Source organism: Sturnira hondurensis, unplaced genomic scaffold (assembly GCF_014824575.4).
Source record: "Sturnira hondurensis isolate 20B ecotype Veracruz unplaced genomic scaffold, ASM1482457v3 Scaffold0020237, whole genome shotgun sequence".
Classification (NCBI taxonomy): domain Eukaryota; kingdom Metazoa; phylum Chordata; class Mammalia; order Chiroptera; family Phyllostomidae; genus Sturnira; species Sturnira hondurensis.
Genome location: NW_028092868.1, coordinates 7,843,443 through 7,861,655, shown reverse-complemented (window position 1 = coordinate 7,861,655; position 18,213 = coordinate 7,843,443).

Genomic DNA, 18,213 nt, shown 5'->3' with positions numbered 1-18,213 from the left:
GCTATAAATATGACGCTGTCAATCACAGAGGTTGTTCAGGCAGGTGATGAAACTGAAATGTCTAACCAAGGAGGAAGGCCTTTCCATGTCATATAATTTTAAGGCCTCTCCTCTCTCACTTATGTTATTTTTGTGTTTTTTGTTTTGAACGTCTGTGTTTTTATAGATGGGACTCGTCAGTGGACCACACGCTCCCTTCCTAAGGGCTAATGATTCTCAAAGGCCATTCTCACAGGTAACTGAGAAGGATGTTTTGCTTAGAACGGGGTTTCTAGCCTCTAGCCCCCAACATAAAATATTATGAGCGCTCACTAAGTAGTTGTTGAATAAATAAAATAAATTATCCTTAAGCTTGAATCCCCAAAGTGGGACCTATTTTATGTTTGTTTGTTGGGTTTCTTTCTAGCTGTTCGGTGAATGACATTTGAAGAAAGCTGTGAGTAGACATACTTTAAAATCAGCACATGTAAAATTCTTTCCCAGGGTTTCTTATACTAGCTTCTTCCGTCCTGAAATTTTGTCAATCAGTGAGATTTCCCTGGCTACTCTCTTCCCTTTCACTCACCTTGTTCTCTATTGTGTTCATTGTTTCCTTGTCTTCATTACACTTACTACTAGTGAATGCACATGTTTATTATCTATTTCCACCTTTAGAAAGCAAGTCACAAGGTCCAGGTGGTGAGGACCTGGCTTCCCTCATTCACAGCTCCACTCCCAGCACCTGCCACAGCACCAAGACTCTATGGAAGCTTACTAAATATTTATCTAACATAAATTGCTAAATATTTAAAAAACTGAGCATGTCAAAACTCAATATAATTTAGAATTTGTTTAATTTTAGGACAAGTTTTTACAAATAATTTCTAACATATAGTTGATACATGACATCAATCATGACATTTAAGAAATATGGATTGCTACAGAACACGGAAGGAACATGTCATTTCATCGCAGCTGGTCTATTTAATTTTGAATCTAGGTTTGTTTCTATTAATAAAACTTTGTTATTTCATGCATTATATTTGTATTGTTAGCTAAAATATTGCCACAGGAATTCACATTAGAATAGAAATGTCTGGGATAACTTGTCAGTTACATTTGCCTTAATACTTATTCACCACAAAATTCCCCTAAATAGGTGTGAGTTTTGGTGTGGTGAAAAGGAAATAAGAAAGGATGAATTGCCAGAAGTTGCATGCGAAGTCAGAAAGGGAGGTAGGAATCTCCTTTTTGGAACTTTTTGCTTTTTTGGAAGTTTTGTACATTTTGGTGTATCAAAATAGACTGTTAGCCTAATATAATATGATTTTTTAATATAATGATTATGTAAATGAAAAGATGACTTCTCTAAATCACCAACTTTTAGAACTTTAACTTTAATTTTTCTCAAATTACATTGAAAATATAGAAATTTATAAATCTTGGAATTAGATATTTGTAGAATTTATAGGAAGAAGGGAGAGAAAGACCTCTTAGTATGAATCATGATAGTAATTATAGCAAAGCTTTCTTTTCTTGCTGTGTAGTTCCAACTTTTTCACCTGCCAAAGAGTTTCCTTTTCCCAAATTACCTGCCCAGTAGCCACACTTCTTCCTGTATTCTCTTTTTCCAGTGAACATGGTAGGGTGACCCCGAACATAATGTGCACTTTATTACATGTTAATTGGAGAGAGTAAAGATCAGTGCTGCCTACGGAACATTCTGAAGTAGAATGCTTATTTTCATTACCTCCAATAAAAATGCTTTATGTTTTAAAATTCTGCTTTGCCGAATACGGTAGCCAAAAGCCGCGTGTGGTTATTGAACACTTGAAGTGTAACTTGTGCACCTAACAGAATTATTTCTCAGCTTTTTTTGACATATATTTAAATAGACACCTGGTGCTGGTGGCCACCATATTGGACAGCAAAGCTGCAGATTATGCATTTGAAATACTTTACCTGTTTTCCTTTCCAAATCCACAGAGGGTGGGTATCAGAAAAGCCAAATAGAATGGTGGTCCTCAGTTTTTCTGAAGTTCACCAGATAAAAAAACGGACATCTCAACTTATAAACCCAATGATATCTCCCACCTAAGGTTGCCCAGGCATTTCTTTTTTCTTTACTTTTCACTATCAAGTTTCCGCTGAATTTAAAATCCTGAGGTTGCTTCCTCACCTGGGAATGCGCACCCATGATCCTGTGAGCGGCAGGGAGCTCCTGTGAGGCAGCTGGCACCCCTGGGAGCCACTGCCAAGTTCACCAGGTGACAAAGGGGACAGAAAGACCGGGGGAGAGAATCCAACAGAATGACACTAACAAAAAGCTTATGGAGCCATCTCTGAACATTCGCTTTAAAAAAACTGATCTGAGATTTAAACTGCCAGTAATCTCCCTGTACAGCTGCCATTTGGGGAGCTTGGGAGTGGAGAAATTTATTTGCAGGAAAAAATAAGATGAGAAATTCAAGGATTTTCAGAGATCTGGAAAAAGAGTTTTTAAAAAAAATTCCAACAGATATAACTGTTATTTTCATTTCCTGTAAATCATAAGGCTTGGACTATAGCACATTATATTCCAAATTGAACCCCATGAATTTGAAATTGCTTACTTTTCTAAGTATCATGACCCCTTTATTGTACCCCTGAAACAGACACAAATGAAATTTGTGTTTTTTTCTTGTCTAGAAAACATGTGTATTTCTAATAAGACTCAACTCACCAAAGGAGTACAAAATATCTACCCCTTTGGGGACCCTTAGTACCTGTTAATCTCTTTCATGTTTTAGCAGAACTGCAGCTGTGAACTATGCTTAACAGGTTTGTTATGAAACAAAGAAATACATTCCACAAGAAAGAAACATCTTTTGAATCACCTTTCAACTGTTTCTACTGAACACCTTTTTCATCAAACTTAGTTTTGGAGATTGGAACTGCAAATGATGCAAACTAGAGCTGCCTTCTATGATGTAATACAACAAACCTATAGGGGAAGGTACAGTGAAATCAGATCCGCAGAAACTAGCTTCCCACGTTCTATCACCCTCCACGGGGAACGGTAGATGTAATGCATGCAATGAAGTCTTGTGGGCCAGAGACACATACCTTGTGCTGAACATTCCATTTTCACTGGAAACTTATAGTAGAAATACCACAAAATGAGCAAACACGTTAAGTGCCTAAAACAGAAACCAAAGTAAAGTTGACATTTTTAAAGAGAGAGCTCTCAAGTAGTTGCATTCATGAAATGTTCATTGAAAGGGATTATAGTAAATTCCTTCAAAAGTCAGTGGTCAACAGGCAGTGATCACCCAGTTTAGCATTCAGACTGAAATGCTTTGGTGAGCGAAAGTTGGTGCTGTTCATCATTACGTTCTGTGTCCAGAACAGCCGAGCCCTGTGACTGCCTTAGTCTCTGGGTCTCTTTTGTTAGCCCATTATTCACCCTCCAGATACCCCTCCATTATCCAAGGGCCACCAATATTTTAAGACATTGTCTCATTCCCACTGTTGCAATAATTCTTGCGTGACCTTCTTAGCCCTCTTTGATTTCCTCATTCCTACACTTATGTAGCACTCGTAATCAGTGTCATATATTAAATTTATCATGCACTAATTTCTCCAGTGTTCGTTTTCTATCAAAGCCCAAAACAGTCCACTAGAAACAGTTGCTCAAAAAATAGCCCACTGACTTGGAATTCTCTGCTTATTCTCTATATTCTCAAAGCCAGGCTTGGGTCTTTCCTCCACCATGAGTTCTTTCTAAATCAGAGCCCAGAGAGCGAACACGCTTCCTCTGATTGACTGTGGGTGTTATTGACCACAATCCTCGGCCTCATAACAGTGCTTTCTCTTCTCACTACAGATCGCTCTACATAATATACTATCTTCCCACTAGATGACAAGGGTCTGGAGCATAGGCATCACCTTACTTCTTTCTACACCTCCAGGGCCTGGCATTGTAGAATTGCCAGTGAGACATCTGGTACTGGACACCATACCGCATCACAATGTCTTGTCACATTCCACCGCACTCAATACAGGACACAATGTAACAGCATTTAGCAAGGCAATTAAGCACAAATTGCCCAGGTATCATAGAAGCTAACTCATCTTGAGCTGTCTATCTAGCTCCTACCATAAACGAGAAGGTCTGGCCTGAGGTGTGCTGGGACAAGCAGTGAGTAGGGCAGGACAGGACTGAGGAAGCTTGGAGTATTTCTAGTTAGAAGTGCAGTTCTTCCTTTTACCTCCCAAGCTTACTCTAGCACGGGGTTAAGGGAAACCCACATGCCTGTCTAGTCCGATCCTGAAGAGGGGACCTAGTTGATTCAGGGTGAGATGAAGCATGGCCCAGACAAGTGCCGTGCAAGGTGGTCCTAGATGGTGATTAAAGTGAGATCCCAGGAGGGACAAGGAGGCAGGCTGTGCATGGACTGAATTATATGAGAGAAGGTAGAAGATACTTCTTAGAAGTTTCTAGTTCTGGTTTCCCAGGAAAGAGACAGACAGGAGCTAGGCTGTGGGTCAGGGAAGCAATAAAGCAGAGAGGTTTCAGGGTGGTCGGTAGAATGGGTGTTCAGGATTGAGATCAATGCAGAGTCCCAGACCTCTGAGACAGCACATGGCAAAGGGGAGAGAGGGACACCAAGGAACAGCCTCGCTCATTGTGCATCGGATGACGAGGAGGGTTTACAATGTTATATGAGTCTAGATTCTCTTGTAGTTGGAGCTGCTGGGACTCTTCAGAAACAGGAACGATTGATGTAGGAACGGGGATGGGCCTGGGCACAGGGAAGAAACCCGTGGATATCCCTAGACATTAAGAGACAAAATGAAACAGGAATGGAGAAGGCCATGGACAGACATTGAGCACAGGGCAGCCTTTTGCTACATGCATTCTTTGGGATGTTTCTGTAAGAAAGGAGGAAATAATATGGTAAGTCCCAGAGAAGTTGTACAAGTTAGTGAGATTCTTTACCAAATACTAGTGTGCACACTCTGTCTACAGAATGACTCCCATGCAGTGAGATGTTCAAACTGTTTTTCCCCCCAAGAGCCTGTATAGCAGTGCCTCCTCAGGCCTGATGGAGCTACACAGAGGACAGAGGGGTGGCACAGGCACAGCAGGTCCTGGTCCCCNTAGCTAGAAGTGCAGTTCTTCCTTTTATCTCCTGAGCTTACTCCAGCACAGGGTTAAGGGAAAATCACATGCCTGTCTAGTCCGATCCTGAAGAGGGGACCTAGTTGATTCAGGGTGAGATGAAGCATGGCCCAGACAAGTGCCGTGCAAGGTGGTCCTAGATGGTGGTCAAGGTGAGATCCCAGGAGGGACAAGGAGGCAGGCTGTGCGTGGACTGAATTGTATGAGAGAAGGTAGAAGATACTTCTTAGAAGTTTCTAGTTCTGGTTTCCCAGGAAAGAGACAGACAGGAGCTAGGCTGTAGGTCAGGGAAGCAATAAAGCAGAGAGGTTTCAGGGTGGTCGGTAGAATGGGTGTTCAGGATTGAGATCAATGCAGAGTCCCAGACCTCTGAGACAGCACCATGGCAAAGGGGAGAGAGGGACACCAAGGAGCAGCCTCGCTCATTGTGCATCAGATGACGAGGAGGGTTTACAATGTTATATGAGTCTAGATTCTCTTGTAGTTGGAGCTGCTGGGACTCTTCAGAAACAGGAACGATTGATGTAGGAACGGGGATGGGCCTGGGCACAGGGAAGAAACCCGTGGATATCCCTAGACATTAAGAGACAAAATGAAACAGGAATGGAGAAGGCCATGGACAGACATTGAGCACAGGGCAGCCTTTTGCTACATGCATTCTTTGGGATGTTTCTGTAAGAAAGGAGGAAATAATATGGTAAGTCCCAGAGAAGTTGTACAAGTTAGTGAGATTCTTTACCAAATACTAGTGTGCACACTCTGTCTACAGAATGACTCCCATGCAGTGAGATGTTCAAACTGTTTTTCCCCCCAAGAGCCTGTATAGCAGTGCCTCCTCAGGCCTGATGGAGCTACACAGAGGACAGAGGGGTGGCACAGGCGCAGCAGGTCCTGGTCCCCGGGCTCACGGCTGTCCGCCTCAGTACGCCGCCTCCGCAGCATAGCAGGGGAAATCCTTAGCAACGCATGCGCAAACACGGGTGGTTTACTTGCCTGAGACTCAACTCATGGCATAGAAAACTAAGAGTTCGCCTGGGAAAAAATCAAATATGAAAACATAAGCCAGGAATTGCACAACTATTTAATTCTCCCATCCATCTCAGTAGCTTTGTGTATGGTTCTTCCTTTATACCTCTCCATCTCCAGGGAACATAGCCTCTGTGCAAAGCCTTATCCAGAAGAAAGGAGAAAAAAGATAAATACTGCCCAATGATGGCATAAGTTCTCCTAATTTCTTTTGTCTTTAGTTACATTTGAGGAGGGTTGTTTCACCTGGGTTCCCTCCAATGCTATTCTGGGGTTACTTCTCATAGGTTGTAGGAGAGGCTTCGTGCCACCGCAGGAAGAGGAAGTGGGCAAGCCCTGAGGACCTGACTTCCGCCCAGCTCTCTCACTTACGACCTGGGAACCTGTGCTGGTGCTCTGGGCAGTTTTGTGCTGCCAGGTACAACCCCCACTAAGGACGCACTGATTCTCCGAGTGGCTGAAAGAGCAGGCTCCTGTGGGCTCTCAGAGGAGGGCTCTCTGGAAACCACCCTCCGCCAGAGAGGGCTGCCTCGCCCTGTGTTATGCCTGTACTGGAGCTGTTCACACCCAGCGAGTGGTCAGAGTGTGCGTACCAAGGGATAGGCCCTGTCTCACTGGAGACAACTTGAAAGGAGCATCCCAGCTCAGAGCTCCCTGTGGCATCGGCCAAACTTTGGTAGAAAGGCATTTGCTTTACAGATAGACTCCCTCCATTCAAACCACCCTCCTCATCACTCACCCTGCCACAGGCCTTGTTACCAACATACCAATATACTTTCTGCACCCAAATGTCTGTCTCAGTGTTTCCAGGAGAACTGGAACTGGGTGACAGCAGCTCCTTCCTTGGCTTCCCCAGCCTTGGAGCCTTGTCCATAATGTAAGAGGGACATTTATAGCTCAGTTGTATGGAGTCATTACTATGTGCTGAGCTCTGTTCTTAGCCCTTTCCAGGCATTGACTATTTTGATTCTTCACAACCTTATGATACAAGCATTACTATTTCCCCCATTATACAAATGGGGAAACTGAGACAAAAAATCATATAGTTTGGAGAAGGTCACAAACCTATTAAGTAGAGGGTCTTAGGATCATTTTGTATGTCTCCAAAATCTCTACACTTAACTGTTATGTTTTATTATGTTTCTCCATAGAACAATGATTAACATTAAATAAAAACATGTATTACATGTCAGTCGCAGGGCTGGGAAGTAGTGGTTATTAGTAAGTATTTATTTTCTTCAATCTGCATAGACATCTCAGTGTTGCAGGGGTCATGAGCCAGGCAGGAGGTTATGGGATGACATGATGTGTGTGAGACGTCTGATCTCTGGCCACTAACTGACTGGCACTGGTTTTCCAAGGCTGGCATGTGGCCTAGAGGGAGGAACCGATGCTCTAGCATCCGTTAGCCTATATTGGGAGTGTCAGTCTGCTGCCCGCTGATTCAATCTCCTGAGCTTTGGTTTTCTCATCTAGTCAAAAACAAGTAATAGTATTATCTAGCTTATTAGGTTGCAGTGAAGGTCAATTTAATTAATGCAAACTAGCACATTGAGATAGCAAAAATAAATGTTAGTTATTATAATTATCATTACCTATTATTGTAGGGATATGAGGGTTTTTTTAAGTTAGTATTAGGTTTGTGTTCATACAAATTAAAAGAAAAGGAAATGAAAAGGGGTAATATATATATTACTCCTACATCTTATGGCCATAAGTTGGCCACAGGACACATCTAGTATGTATAAGAAGCTGAAATATGGGGACTTTTGTTATAAGCAGTGATTTTGTCAGCTAAAATTAAGAGCTAAAAAGCACTGAGGAGTCTTCACCACAAGGGACAAACCCTCCAGGCATCCGTGTAATAAATTATAACAGTTCTCTGGTTGCATTCACAAACAAAGCAAATTGGTACTTTACAAATTGCAAATATTTAATGTCCGTTAATTTAAAGGCCGAGACTTTTTACTCTAAATGTATACATGTAACTCATTTTTAAGTTCTTCTGTTTTTGCTGATTCTAATTTGTACAACGAAGCCTGCTGTAAGAACTATTTTATATAATAATGAAATAGAAAATGGTAACCCATGCTAATTCATACAGGCATCTCATAAATCAAACATAAAATACAGGGGAGTAAATATTGATGAAAGCAATCCAAAGCTTCAGATATTTGTTTGTTATGCATATACATTGTCGTAAATTTCATTGAAAACTGATCACGTGGACAAGATCAACAGGACCTATGAATGTTCAGGACTACCGCACCCTCATGGCAGCCAGCGTTAGAAGATTGCCTGTAACATTCTCATTGTGTAATATGAATAACAAGTAATGACCTGGAAGTCATTTAGGAAATTTGCAATTTAAAAAAACATCGCTACTCAACTTACTCAATTTACTCTTTCCCTCTCCTAAATACACATAACATTTCAAAGCACAAAAGTCTTAAGCAATAGAAAAACAATGTGCAAGTTCAAATCAAACCCTGGATTTATCACAAGGGAAAAAAGTGGCCACATGAAAAAGAACTTGTCACTGCACTGAGAGGAAGTGAATGCTTTCGCCCACTCTAGGAATGTGTTAGAGAGAAACCACCCTCGGTTTTTCATAGTTGGTTTTTTTTTAACCTGGCTTCATCATGAAGCCAGCCAGACACAATATAAAATTATGGCAACGTGATTGTCAGCTCCACCCCAACCCTGGAGAAATAAGCCATTCTAAATATATTGTCTCCTTAAGGACAAGGATTACCCAGAAGGACCAGCCAAATGGTGGCATCGGTGGCTATAGTGGCTCTGTCGGTGACAGCAGTGTTGTTCACCCTCTGTAGCCTGGGAGGCGTGCACTCAGGTGCTGGTTCACTCCGCTGGAGTCCAGTTTGAGTAAAGAAATCACCCTGAACCACAACTGCTGGTTATCCAAAAACAAAAACTAAAACTAAAAGGCAAAACTTGTGTAGAACTCATAAGAGCATTTGATTTTCTGATGAGCTGTAGGTAAATGACAACACATGGCTGATTATTGGAACTTTGGGTTAAGAGGCCCAAATAATTAGTTATAGTGTCATTTCCTGGATTCCTTCACTCTGGTGTTTTTGTATTTGAATTGGGGAGAGTGGCTGGCAGGTGGTACACAGCTTTACCTGGGTTAAGAGAAAGTGATTTATTTCTCTAACACTGAACTACATGTACATCTTTTATTCCTTTTAGCTTCAGTAAAAACTTAATGGGTAGGGAAGCTAGGATATTGTTCTAGTAACGCTTCCAACTAAAAAAAGTGATAAAAATACTAAATGTTATTTTAAAATTTCAAACCAAAAACATGCAGATATTCTGTTTCTTCTTCTCTACCCCCTTCTTCTCTCTCTGTCTCTCTCTGTCTCTGTCTCTGTCTCTCTCTCTCTCTCTCTCTCTCACACACACACACACACACACACACACCAGTCTAAGGTAAAAACAAATATAAAAACTACACATATGGACTATTTGGAAAATAAAAAGAAAGCCTCAGATTAAAATTCAGGCACTCACTGATGTCACCTAAACACCCTGACTGTTAGCTTCCTTAACTGATAAATGGAGATAATAACACCTATTTCAAAATGATGTTGAAATATAAACAGCAAAGCCTTTTGGTCAGAAAGGCTGTGTTGATCCCTGGCGCTAGCCTCTGTGAGCCTCATGGCCCCTGTACTTTCTAAGGTGGGCAAGATAGTAACAACGTGTGTAACACAAGGCCTGGGACACAGAACCCTCCTCTCACCTTCACCCTGGTCTCTTCTGCCACATGGACATGTCTAGGGCCAAGTCGGTGCTCACAGACCCCATGAAAAGTATCCTCATTAAGATCCAGCAATATCGGGCTTAGAAGAGGAACACCCCACAAGCCACATGACATTGTCTCAATTCCCTGAAGTCACAGAGCTTCCCACCTGTGTGCTTCCACCAAAACTCCAGTGCCCACCTGCTTGGCTTTCTCCTGGTGGTGATTTCTGGTTGAACGCCCAGGCATCGTTATTACTGACGGTGACCCCGCATGTTACTACAAGAAGGTGCTCAGGGACAACAATCTCATTCCAGGAAAAGATTTGTACTGCAGCTGTATCCGCCACTCAGTTGCTCCAAAAGTGTTCTTCCTGTTCTGCACTGTCCTGTGCCCTGCCCTTAGCATTCCTGGTCCCTGTTTCCTGAATGCCAGGAGCTGTATCCACCGCAAATCCAGGGAAAACTGAAAATGCCTACCCCTCCCCACTCCTAAGGGCTTGTAAGCCTATGAGGTAACCTTTACCCCAGGTTAAGAAACACAATGATTGTGGCTGGAATCCTCCTGGCCCTAAGGGATGTTGCTGCATTGTGATTTAAATGAGGAAGAGCAACCCTGAGCCCCAGGGTCAACAGAAGTTGAAGCTTGCCACATTTTTAAAAATATTTTTTTTATTTATTTTTAGAGAGAGGGCAAGGGAAGGAGAAAGAGTGGGAGAGAAACATCAATGTGTGAGTGCCTCTCATGTGTCCTCTACTGGGGACCTGGCCTGCAACCCAGGCATGTACCCTGACTGGGAATCGAACCAGCGACCCTTTGCTTCACAGGCCCATGCTCAATCCACTGAGCTACACCAGCCAGGGCTTTGCCACTTTTTTTAAACATCCCCTTCTCTGACTAGCCCTCAATACTGCCCCCTGAGTTTATGAAGTATCCCATAGGTGCCGTCAGAGGGAACATGTGTAAATGATGTTTGCCTTAGTGTGTGTGTCTCTGAAGGGTCCCTCAGAGTGTCCTCCAAGCCATAATGCTTCAGAGTCACCTGCCACGGTCAGTAAAAACTGATCCCCAGGGCAAATTTTTTCCTGCGTTATTTATGCATTGTGTCTTGTTCAACCAATCTTTCTGTACACTGGTGAAGGGTAATCTGAACTGCATTAGAATGCTCAAGACTTTATTTGCGTGCACACTGATCTGAATCGGGCAGTGCCAAACCAAAGGCGGTGAGGAAAGCTGCCCGGACAGTCGCTGCAGTGGGGGTGGGGGGTGGTTCCCACAGAGAAGACTCAAAACCAAAGCAGGAAAATCATTCCTTGGCTGTAGCTGAAGCAGTCGCCTCATTAGAGAAAGCCTAGTGTGCTGCATGGGGGTGGTCATGCTGAGGTCGTATTTTCTCAGATCAGAGGACACTGACTCTGGCGGAGGTTTCCGTTCCCCTGCCTGGGCTGACGAGGTGTTTAGAGCCACCTCAGACTACTGGCCTCCTTGTTCAGTTACTTCAACGGTCATTATATTAAAACAGTCGCAATGTTTTCCTCTCTAATTTAAAAATTCTGCATTTCCTACTTAGACCATCAATCCATCTTGAATTCACGTGCTGGTGTAAGGCAGGGGTCACATTGTACTTCCGGTGGAAACACAGTCGATAGGTGCTAGCGACTGGCTGTTGTCGGCGTGTCCCCAAAGTTCGCATGTTACCATCTATTTTCTAAAATGAGGATATTCAGAGATGTAATCCATAAAATGCCTACGGTGTTCATTAAAGACCCTAGCATGCAGTCTTGCACCTTCAGAATTCCATGGGCTTTTGGTATAATGCATTCTCCTGGATTCTGTAGATGTTTACATTCTGTCCAGAAGTTCCTTATTCTGAGTCCCAAACGGAACTTTTTGCCTTTAAGTGTCTGTTGTGTACCAAAAATTAATTCAAGGAATTGACCACTGTGCTTTGAAGTGTTGAGTAATAAACTCTCTTGTATCCATGAAGACTCCTTGAGAATGAGAGTTCCCCCAGAGCACCGAGGGGTGATTATTATAAATCTGCCTAGACAGAGCTTCCAGCACCGAGAAAATTCAATCCTCGAAGCCCACTCGGAGACAGAAATAGCCTTACTCCACAGGCTACTCTTTCTGAGAGGGCCAGCCAGTGTTACAGTGCCCTTCATCTGAGCAGGGTTCGAAACCAACCCCCACACCTAACATAGGTTGTGTATGGTTCCCATTCAGCAGTGCTCAACACACAGTAGGTCCTAGAAAAATATTTATGGCCTGGATGAAAACATGAATAATCGAGGGAATTCAAAATCATTTAGTTCAATGGCACATGGACTAGATTTAAAGATGAAGAGACGGAGGTTCAGCAAAGCAGGTGGCTGTGTCCGACTCCACGTTACCCCAGTCTGTTCCAAATGAGGGGCGGAGATGTCCACGATGAAGCGGCATTGAGTTCAGCCTGTTTAGAACTCCACTCATTTCATCTCTAACTACAGCAGGTGAAAGAATCACCACGCAGCATTCTCAGCATTCACATTCACTGCTCGCCACCCAGAGGTTCTGATTCAGCGAAGCTTATTACTCCAGGGATCTGTTTTTATTGCACACGACCCTGATGCATATGGTCCCGGACCACACCCTGAAGACCTGCATTAGAGACACACACACTGAGCCAGACAAGTCACCGCTCTGTATTTTCACAATGAAAAGTTTTCCCCACGTGCTATTAGAGAAACCCTTTTGTGTGTCTCTCTTCATTCTCAAGGCAGATACGTGCACTTGCTTGCCATTAGTCACTGCATATGAGCCCTCCTGCTGAGCTAGCTGACTCTTTAAACCATTTTTGTAGCTCATTCAGGTGTCAATGGTAGTTTTGTACTAATCAGCGGTTCTAAATGCTTTTCTGGCTCCCGTGTACCTGAAGTACATAAACACTCTCACGCTACCAGCACGGACTCTGTCCCACAGTAAAGCTTGAACAGGGATCGCCAGGCCCAGGAGAATCTTGGGTGACTAGGAAGACAGGTAGATGGCATTTGAAAGAACCTCACAGTTTATTCTAACACCCATTATAAATTTATTTGGATTATTCTGAAGTAAGAGTTAGAGTCTGCTTCTAATATCTACATGAATTCTCGTCTTTTTCTAGTTTTTTTTTTCTATTCTCTCTTCAATGCCCTGCTTAAATTATGCCTCTTCTGTGAAGTCATTTCTGATTTTTATTCTTTTCAAATAAATTTGCTGAAATTATTCTTTTCATTTATGCTCTACAGAACTTTGACTAAAACTCTGTATGACATAATCTATACTGAAATTTTTGTTTACATGTTGCTACAGACTGAATGTACACGCACCTCCAAAATTCATATATGAGAACCCAATCCTCATGTGATGGCCAGTAATTGAAGGTGGTGCCTTGGGGCCGTGATCAGGTCGTGAGGGCTCTGCCCTCATTAAAGGGACCCCAGGGAAACTCATCGCCCCTTTTTCCATTTGAGGACACAGTGCAAAGATGCTATCTATGAACCAGGAAGCAGACACTGAATCTGTTGTGCCTTGAACTTGGACTTCTTCATCTTGAGAAGTGTGAGAAACACATTCTGTTGTTTATAAGCCCCCCAGTCTACGAGACTCCATTACAGTCACCCTCACTGACACACACACACACTTCCTTATAGGCTCCGACAGAAGCCTTGTCTTACACACCTTTCTATCCCCATCTTTTAGCACACTGCCTGGCTAGAACAGACTTTGATAAATGTCCACAGGGGAAAGGAGAAGAGGCAAGCAGGCACACACAGATGTCCTAGTACCGATGTTGAGAAATCTCTGCCCGTGTCTTCTGGTCAGTGGACCTAGACAAGGACAACTGAGAGGAAGATGCCTCGCTATGCAGTCATCGAGAATTTTGTATTTTGGTAATCCGATATGGTTGCACGCCTTGTGCATGTTTTAATTTAACATATTACACTTTGTCAAAGTAAGACAGATTTGAATCACAATAATGATAAATGTGATTTGGATACATCACAGTGTTATTTGCTAAAGAACTATAGCTTCAAAGCTTTCCCTTAAACTTTTTAAGATCTGAGAACCTTTTTAAGATGATATTCCAGAGCAACAAAACGCCTCCGCAAACTCACACTCTTGTCGGCACCTCTTTCCCCACAATGGAAGAACTCTGCAAACATTTTTGTGTTGATTAAAGCCTGTAAAGAAAACACAGGTTTTTAGAATGATTCATGAAACGGGTTGCAGTCACGGAATACCGTACCACTTGTTTTACCAACGGGCCCTGGAAATCAATTCTGGGGCATCAAGGCCATTGTTTCCCTCTTGTGAACAAAGGTTCTTTAAGGTCCGGTCCTTGCTCCCTGTCTGGGAGATGGTGGACCACAGCTTTGCCTGAAAAGAGGGATGCCAGCATCTGTCCATTTGGCTGAACTGAAAGCCGTAAAATTAACATTGGCTCATTCTGAATTTTCTAGCTGTACTCAAAGGAATACATTATTTTGGGAGGAAAACAGAATAAGCCTTATGTTTACAATGGCACCAACTTGCATGCCAATTCTTAAAATAGGGCTTTTACTAAGGCCATTTCAAAGAAAACCTAAATTCTATGAAGTATCTCAGTCCAAATGGCTTAGAACTAGAAAGGCGTCTCTCCTCTGTGTGTGCTACTTGGCTACAATTAAAGAATGTTATGGGCTTGTGGAATTTCCAGTTTTAGCCGCGTAGAGTCTGACCAACCTGCTATCACACAGGTTTCGGCAGTGCTTACTAGATTCTTTCAAAACAGAGCTGTTCTTTTTCTGGAACGATCACTTACAATTATATCCTAGAAACAATGCTTAGAGTTTATTTTTAAAAGGAAGAGGAAGTTTAGGTCAAGATTAAAGTATATACCACCAAAAATCTCTACCCAAAAGAGCCTCTTAAATCAAAGTTCTAGGCTTTTAAATTATATCTCCTCAGACGATGATTTGGAGGCCCTGTTTTTCCCTCTACAAATAGGAGGAGATTTGTGTCCAAATTAGGCTGAAAATCCAAACATTAACTCTTCAAAATCGTCAGGGACCTAAAACAGGTGAAAGGCTGGTCTTTAATCAAACAATTGAATCTAAGAAACAAAATCAACAAACAAGCAGAACAGAAACAGAATCACACATGCAGAGAATGTGTTGATAGTTGCCCAGATGGGAAGGGGGTCAGAGGTGAATGGACAGAATCGGTGAAAGGATGAAGAAGTACGAGCTGGTAGTTACAGAATAGTCATGGGGGTGTGAGGTACAGCACAGGGCACGGAGTCATGGACATGAGCAATGTTGTGGGGCTTGCCTGGGGGAAAGGGGGGCAAGGTCGAAGGGGGCAAAGGGGGAAGATGAAGGGACACTGTAACAACATAAACAATAAAATATGACTAAAAACAAGAATTCAGATCTTGGAAGGAAAAACATTCTCAAAAACCGATCGCGTATTTGGAGAAAGCGTTCTCAGTAAGGTGTAGTGCCTCTACACGTTGGGGTTCACTCCAGAGGGAGTCCGTCACTGGCAATGAGAGTGTAACTCTATGGGAGATGCCTTTTCTAGCTTGATTGATGGGGCAGGTAACCACATGGAAAGGAACTGCTGGTAGCCTCCAGGAATTCTGGCTTCTGGGAGCCAAGTGTGACCTTTAGCCAATAGCCCTCGTATCCAAGGTCCTCGGTCCTACAGCCACAAGGAAATTAATTCGGCCAACAACCCAAGTAGCCAAGGATTCAGATTCTTCCCCAGAATGAGCCTCCCTATGGGAACATGGCCCAACCAGCCTTCATTGTATCCTTGAGAGCCCGAGTAAAATTCTTAACTAAGCAAGTGACTGGTCCACAGAAACTGTGAGATAAGAAATGTTTATTGCTGTAAATTACTGGGTTTGTGGTAATGTGTTGTACAACGTTGAAAACTAATACAGAGGCCTACCATATTTATCCTACTTCATACATGGCTTCCAATGCATATGTCATACAGAATTTTAAAATTTTACTATTAATGGATATTGATAGTACATGTCCTTTTGCACACAAATATAAATATTTTGTAGGATTACTTCTCAATAATATGATTCTATATTAAATATATGCTCATTAATATTTTCACTGGTCTTGCCAATATACTTCCATACAAAAAGTATATTATTTTATGCTTTCTCCAGCAGTGGGTGAAAGTTCCATTCCCTTCAACTGTATTTTATTGCTATTGTTTTTATTTTCCAAAATACTAAGAAAGCATTTGTTCCTTTTTATAATGCTAATATTGTAATGCATTTTAAAAATACAATCAGATGGCTAATATCTAACACACAATAGAAAGTAAATTGTTTTTCCAAATGATCTTTAAAGTCACAGTTACACCCAATCAAAAACTCTAAAACTTAGCAAAATGACTTGATTCGTGTAACTGTTCAGTTCTTATGAGCTATTGCTAGATCTATCAGCTCTAAAGAACTACAATGGCTTCAAAGAAAGAGTCACAGTGTTTTATGAAACTATTGCAGTAGCTTACAATTGCATCTTCTACAAAATTGTAGGTAGAAGTGCCAAACAGTACTGATAACATACAACTCAAGACCAGAATTTCATGGAGTAGTTTCGCTGAAGATGTACAAAAACCCGATATATTTTCAATGAATTTGCCTTTTAACCTTCCAGAGTGAGAGAAGGCAAGAGAGTTTTGGATAAATGCCCAGAATCATTAAGATTACAAGAGTCGTGAATGTCAAGATAACACTTAATGCAATAGACCAATGTGCATGAAGAATTTATTGCGCATTTTAGGTTATTTTTTCTTTGAAACCTAGCAAAAGCTCACTGCACATTCAAAGGACTTGCATCAGAAAATGATTATGAAGGTGAAGAAGAGAAGATGTTCCTTATATATGAAATTACATATATGTGTATATGTGTTTATGCATGTCATACATATAATTACATCTTCCCTCTCTTATAAGAAAGGCATGTATTTTTCTAAGATATTACCATGGAATATATGTGTATTCCACTAAAGATACTTTTCAAATATTTTTCAGTGTACTCTGAGAAGACACCCAAATAAAATAAACAATTTCAGATCTCGGTGAGCCCTAAACTTAATCACATCCCTAAATAAGGAGGACTACCTTTGGGAAGCGTTGCTTCATTTATACCACAGTGCCACATATAAATCTCAAAAAATGAAGATGGAGTTCATTTTCTGATGTTAATTGATAATGATCAAACCACAAAAATGTTTTGAAAAGACAGTGAAAGTAAAACTGAAAACCTAAATTCTATGGATTTAATTACATCAGTCATCAAGCTTTGTGTAACTGAAAATGGTATAAAGGATTGAGCATATAAATGCTTTGGCATAACTGTGTTCAAAACCAACACCTCCAAATTCTTTCATTAGGGATTTTCAATATCCTTTAAATGTCATTAACAAATAGGCTAAAAAACATTGAAGAATTGGGTCAAACTAGATCTTTCAAGAATGTATTATCTAGCATTATCTAAATAAGTAGAAAAACACATTAGATATGCAAACAATAAAATATAAATATACAAATATTAATAGATAAAATCTGTTTTAAAAGACAGGACAAACTTCCAGAAGAGAAGCAGAGTGAACAGCAGCAGGAATCCCATGCACAGCGCTGGACATTAACGTAACACAGAGAGACGGCGAAGAGGGCCAGGAAAGGAGGTCAGGAAGCAAACAAAGAACGCCTTATAGCCCAAATTACAAACAAATTGTGGGCTTTTTTGTCCATAATGCTCTATGCATTTCCTTCATGACAACATTACAGAGAAATATCATAAGGTTTGTTAATGTTGGAGAGTCTCTCCACAGGTAATGGTTACATTATTCTCTTGTCTTTTCTGTACTTCTTAAGCTTTCCACAATCCAAAACAATTTGGAAGAGACATAAGAGGAAAGCTGGTCATCATTATCCCAAACTTCTACATGTATGTGAAGCATACACGAGTTATCTCACTTATACAGATTGTATGTGCATAATGAAAATGTAAGGATCCTGATGGTCTAAAATACAAAAGGAGTGAGTAAGACTTTCCATTTCAAATCCTTTAACCAATTATCTGCCTCATTTACTTAATGCAAATGTAATTCCAGATTGATGTGATGGTAAAGCTCTTGTTAAATGGGATTTCTCTCCAGAGGAGTTCTTTTTTTGCCATCTGCAGTTGGAACTCAGTAATGATTTTAAATCTATTTTGAAGCCATGGGAATTTTATTTTTACCAAAG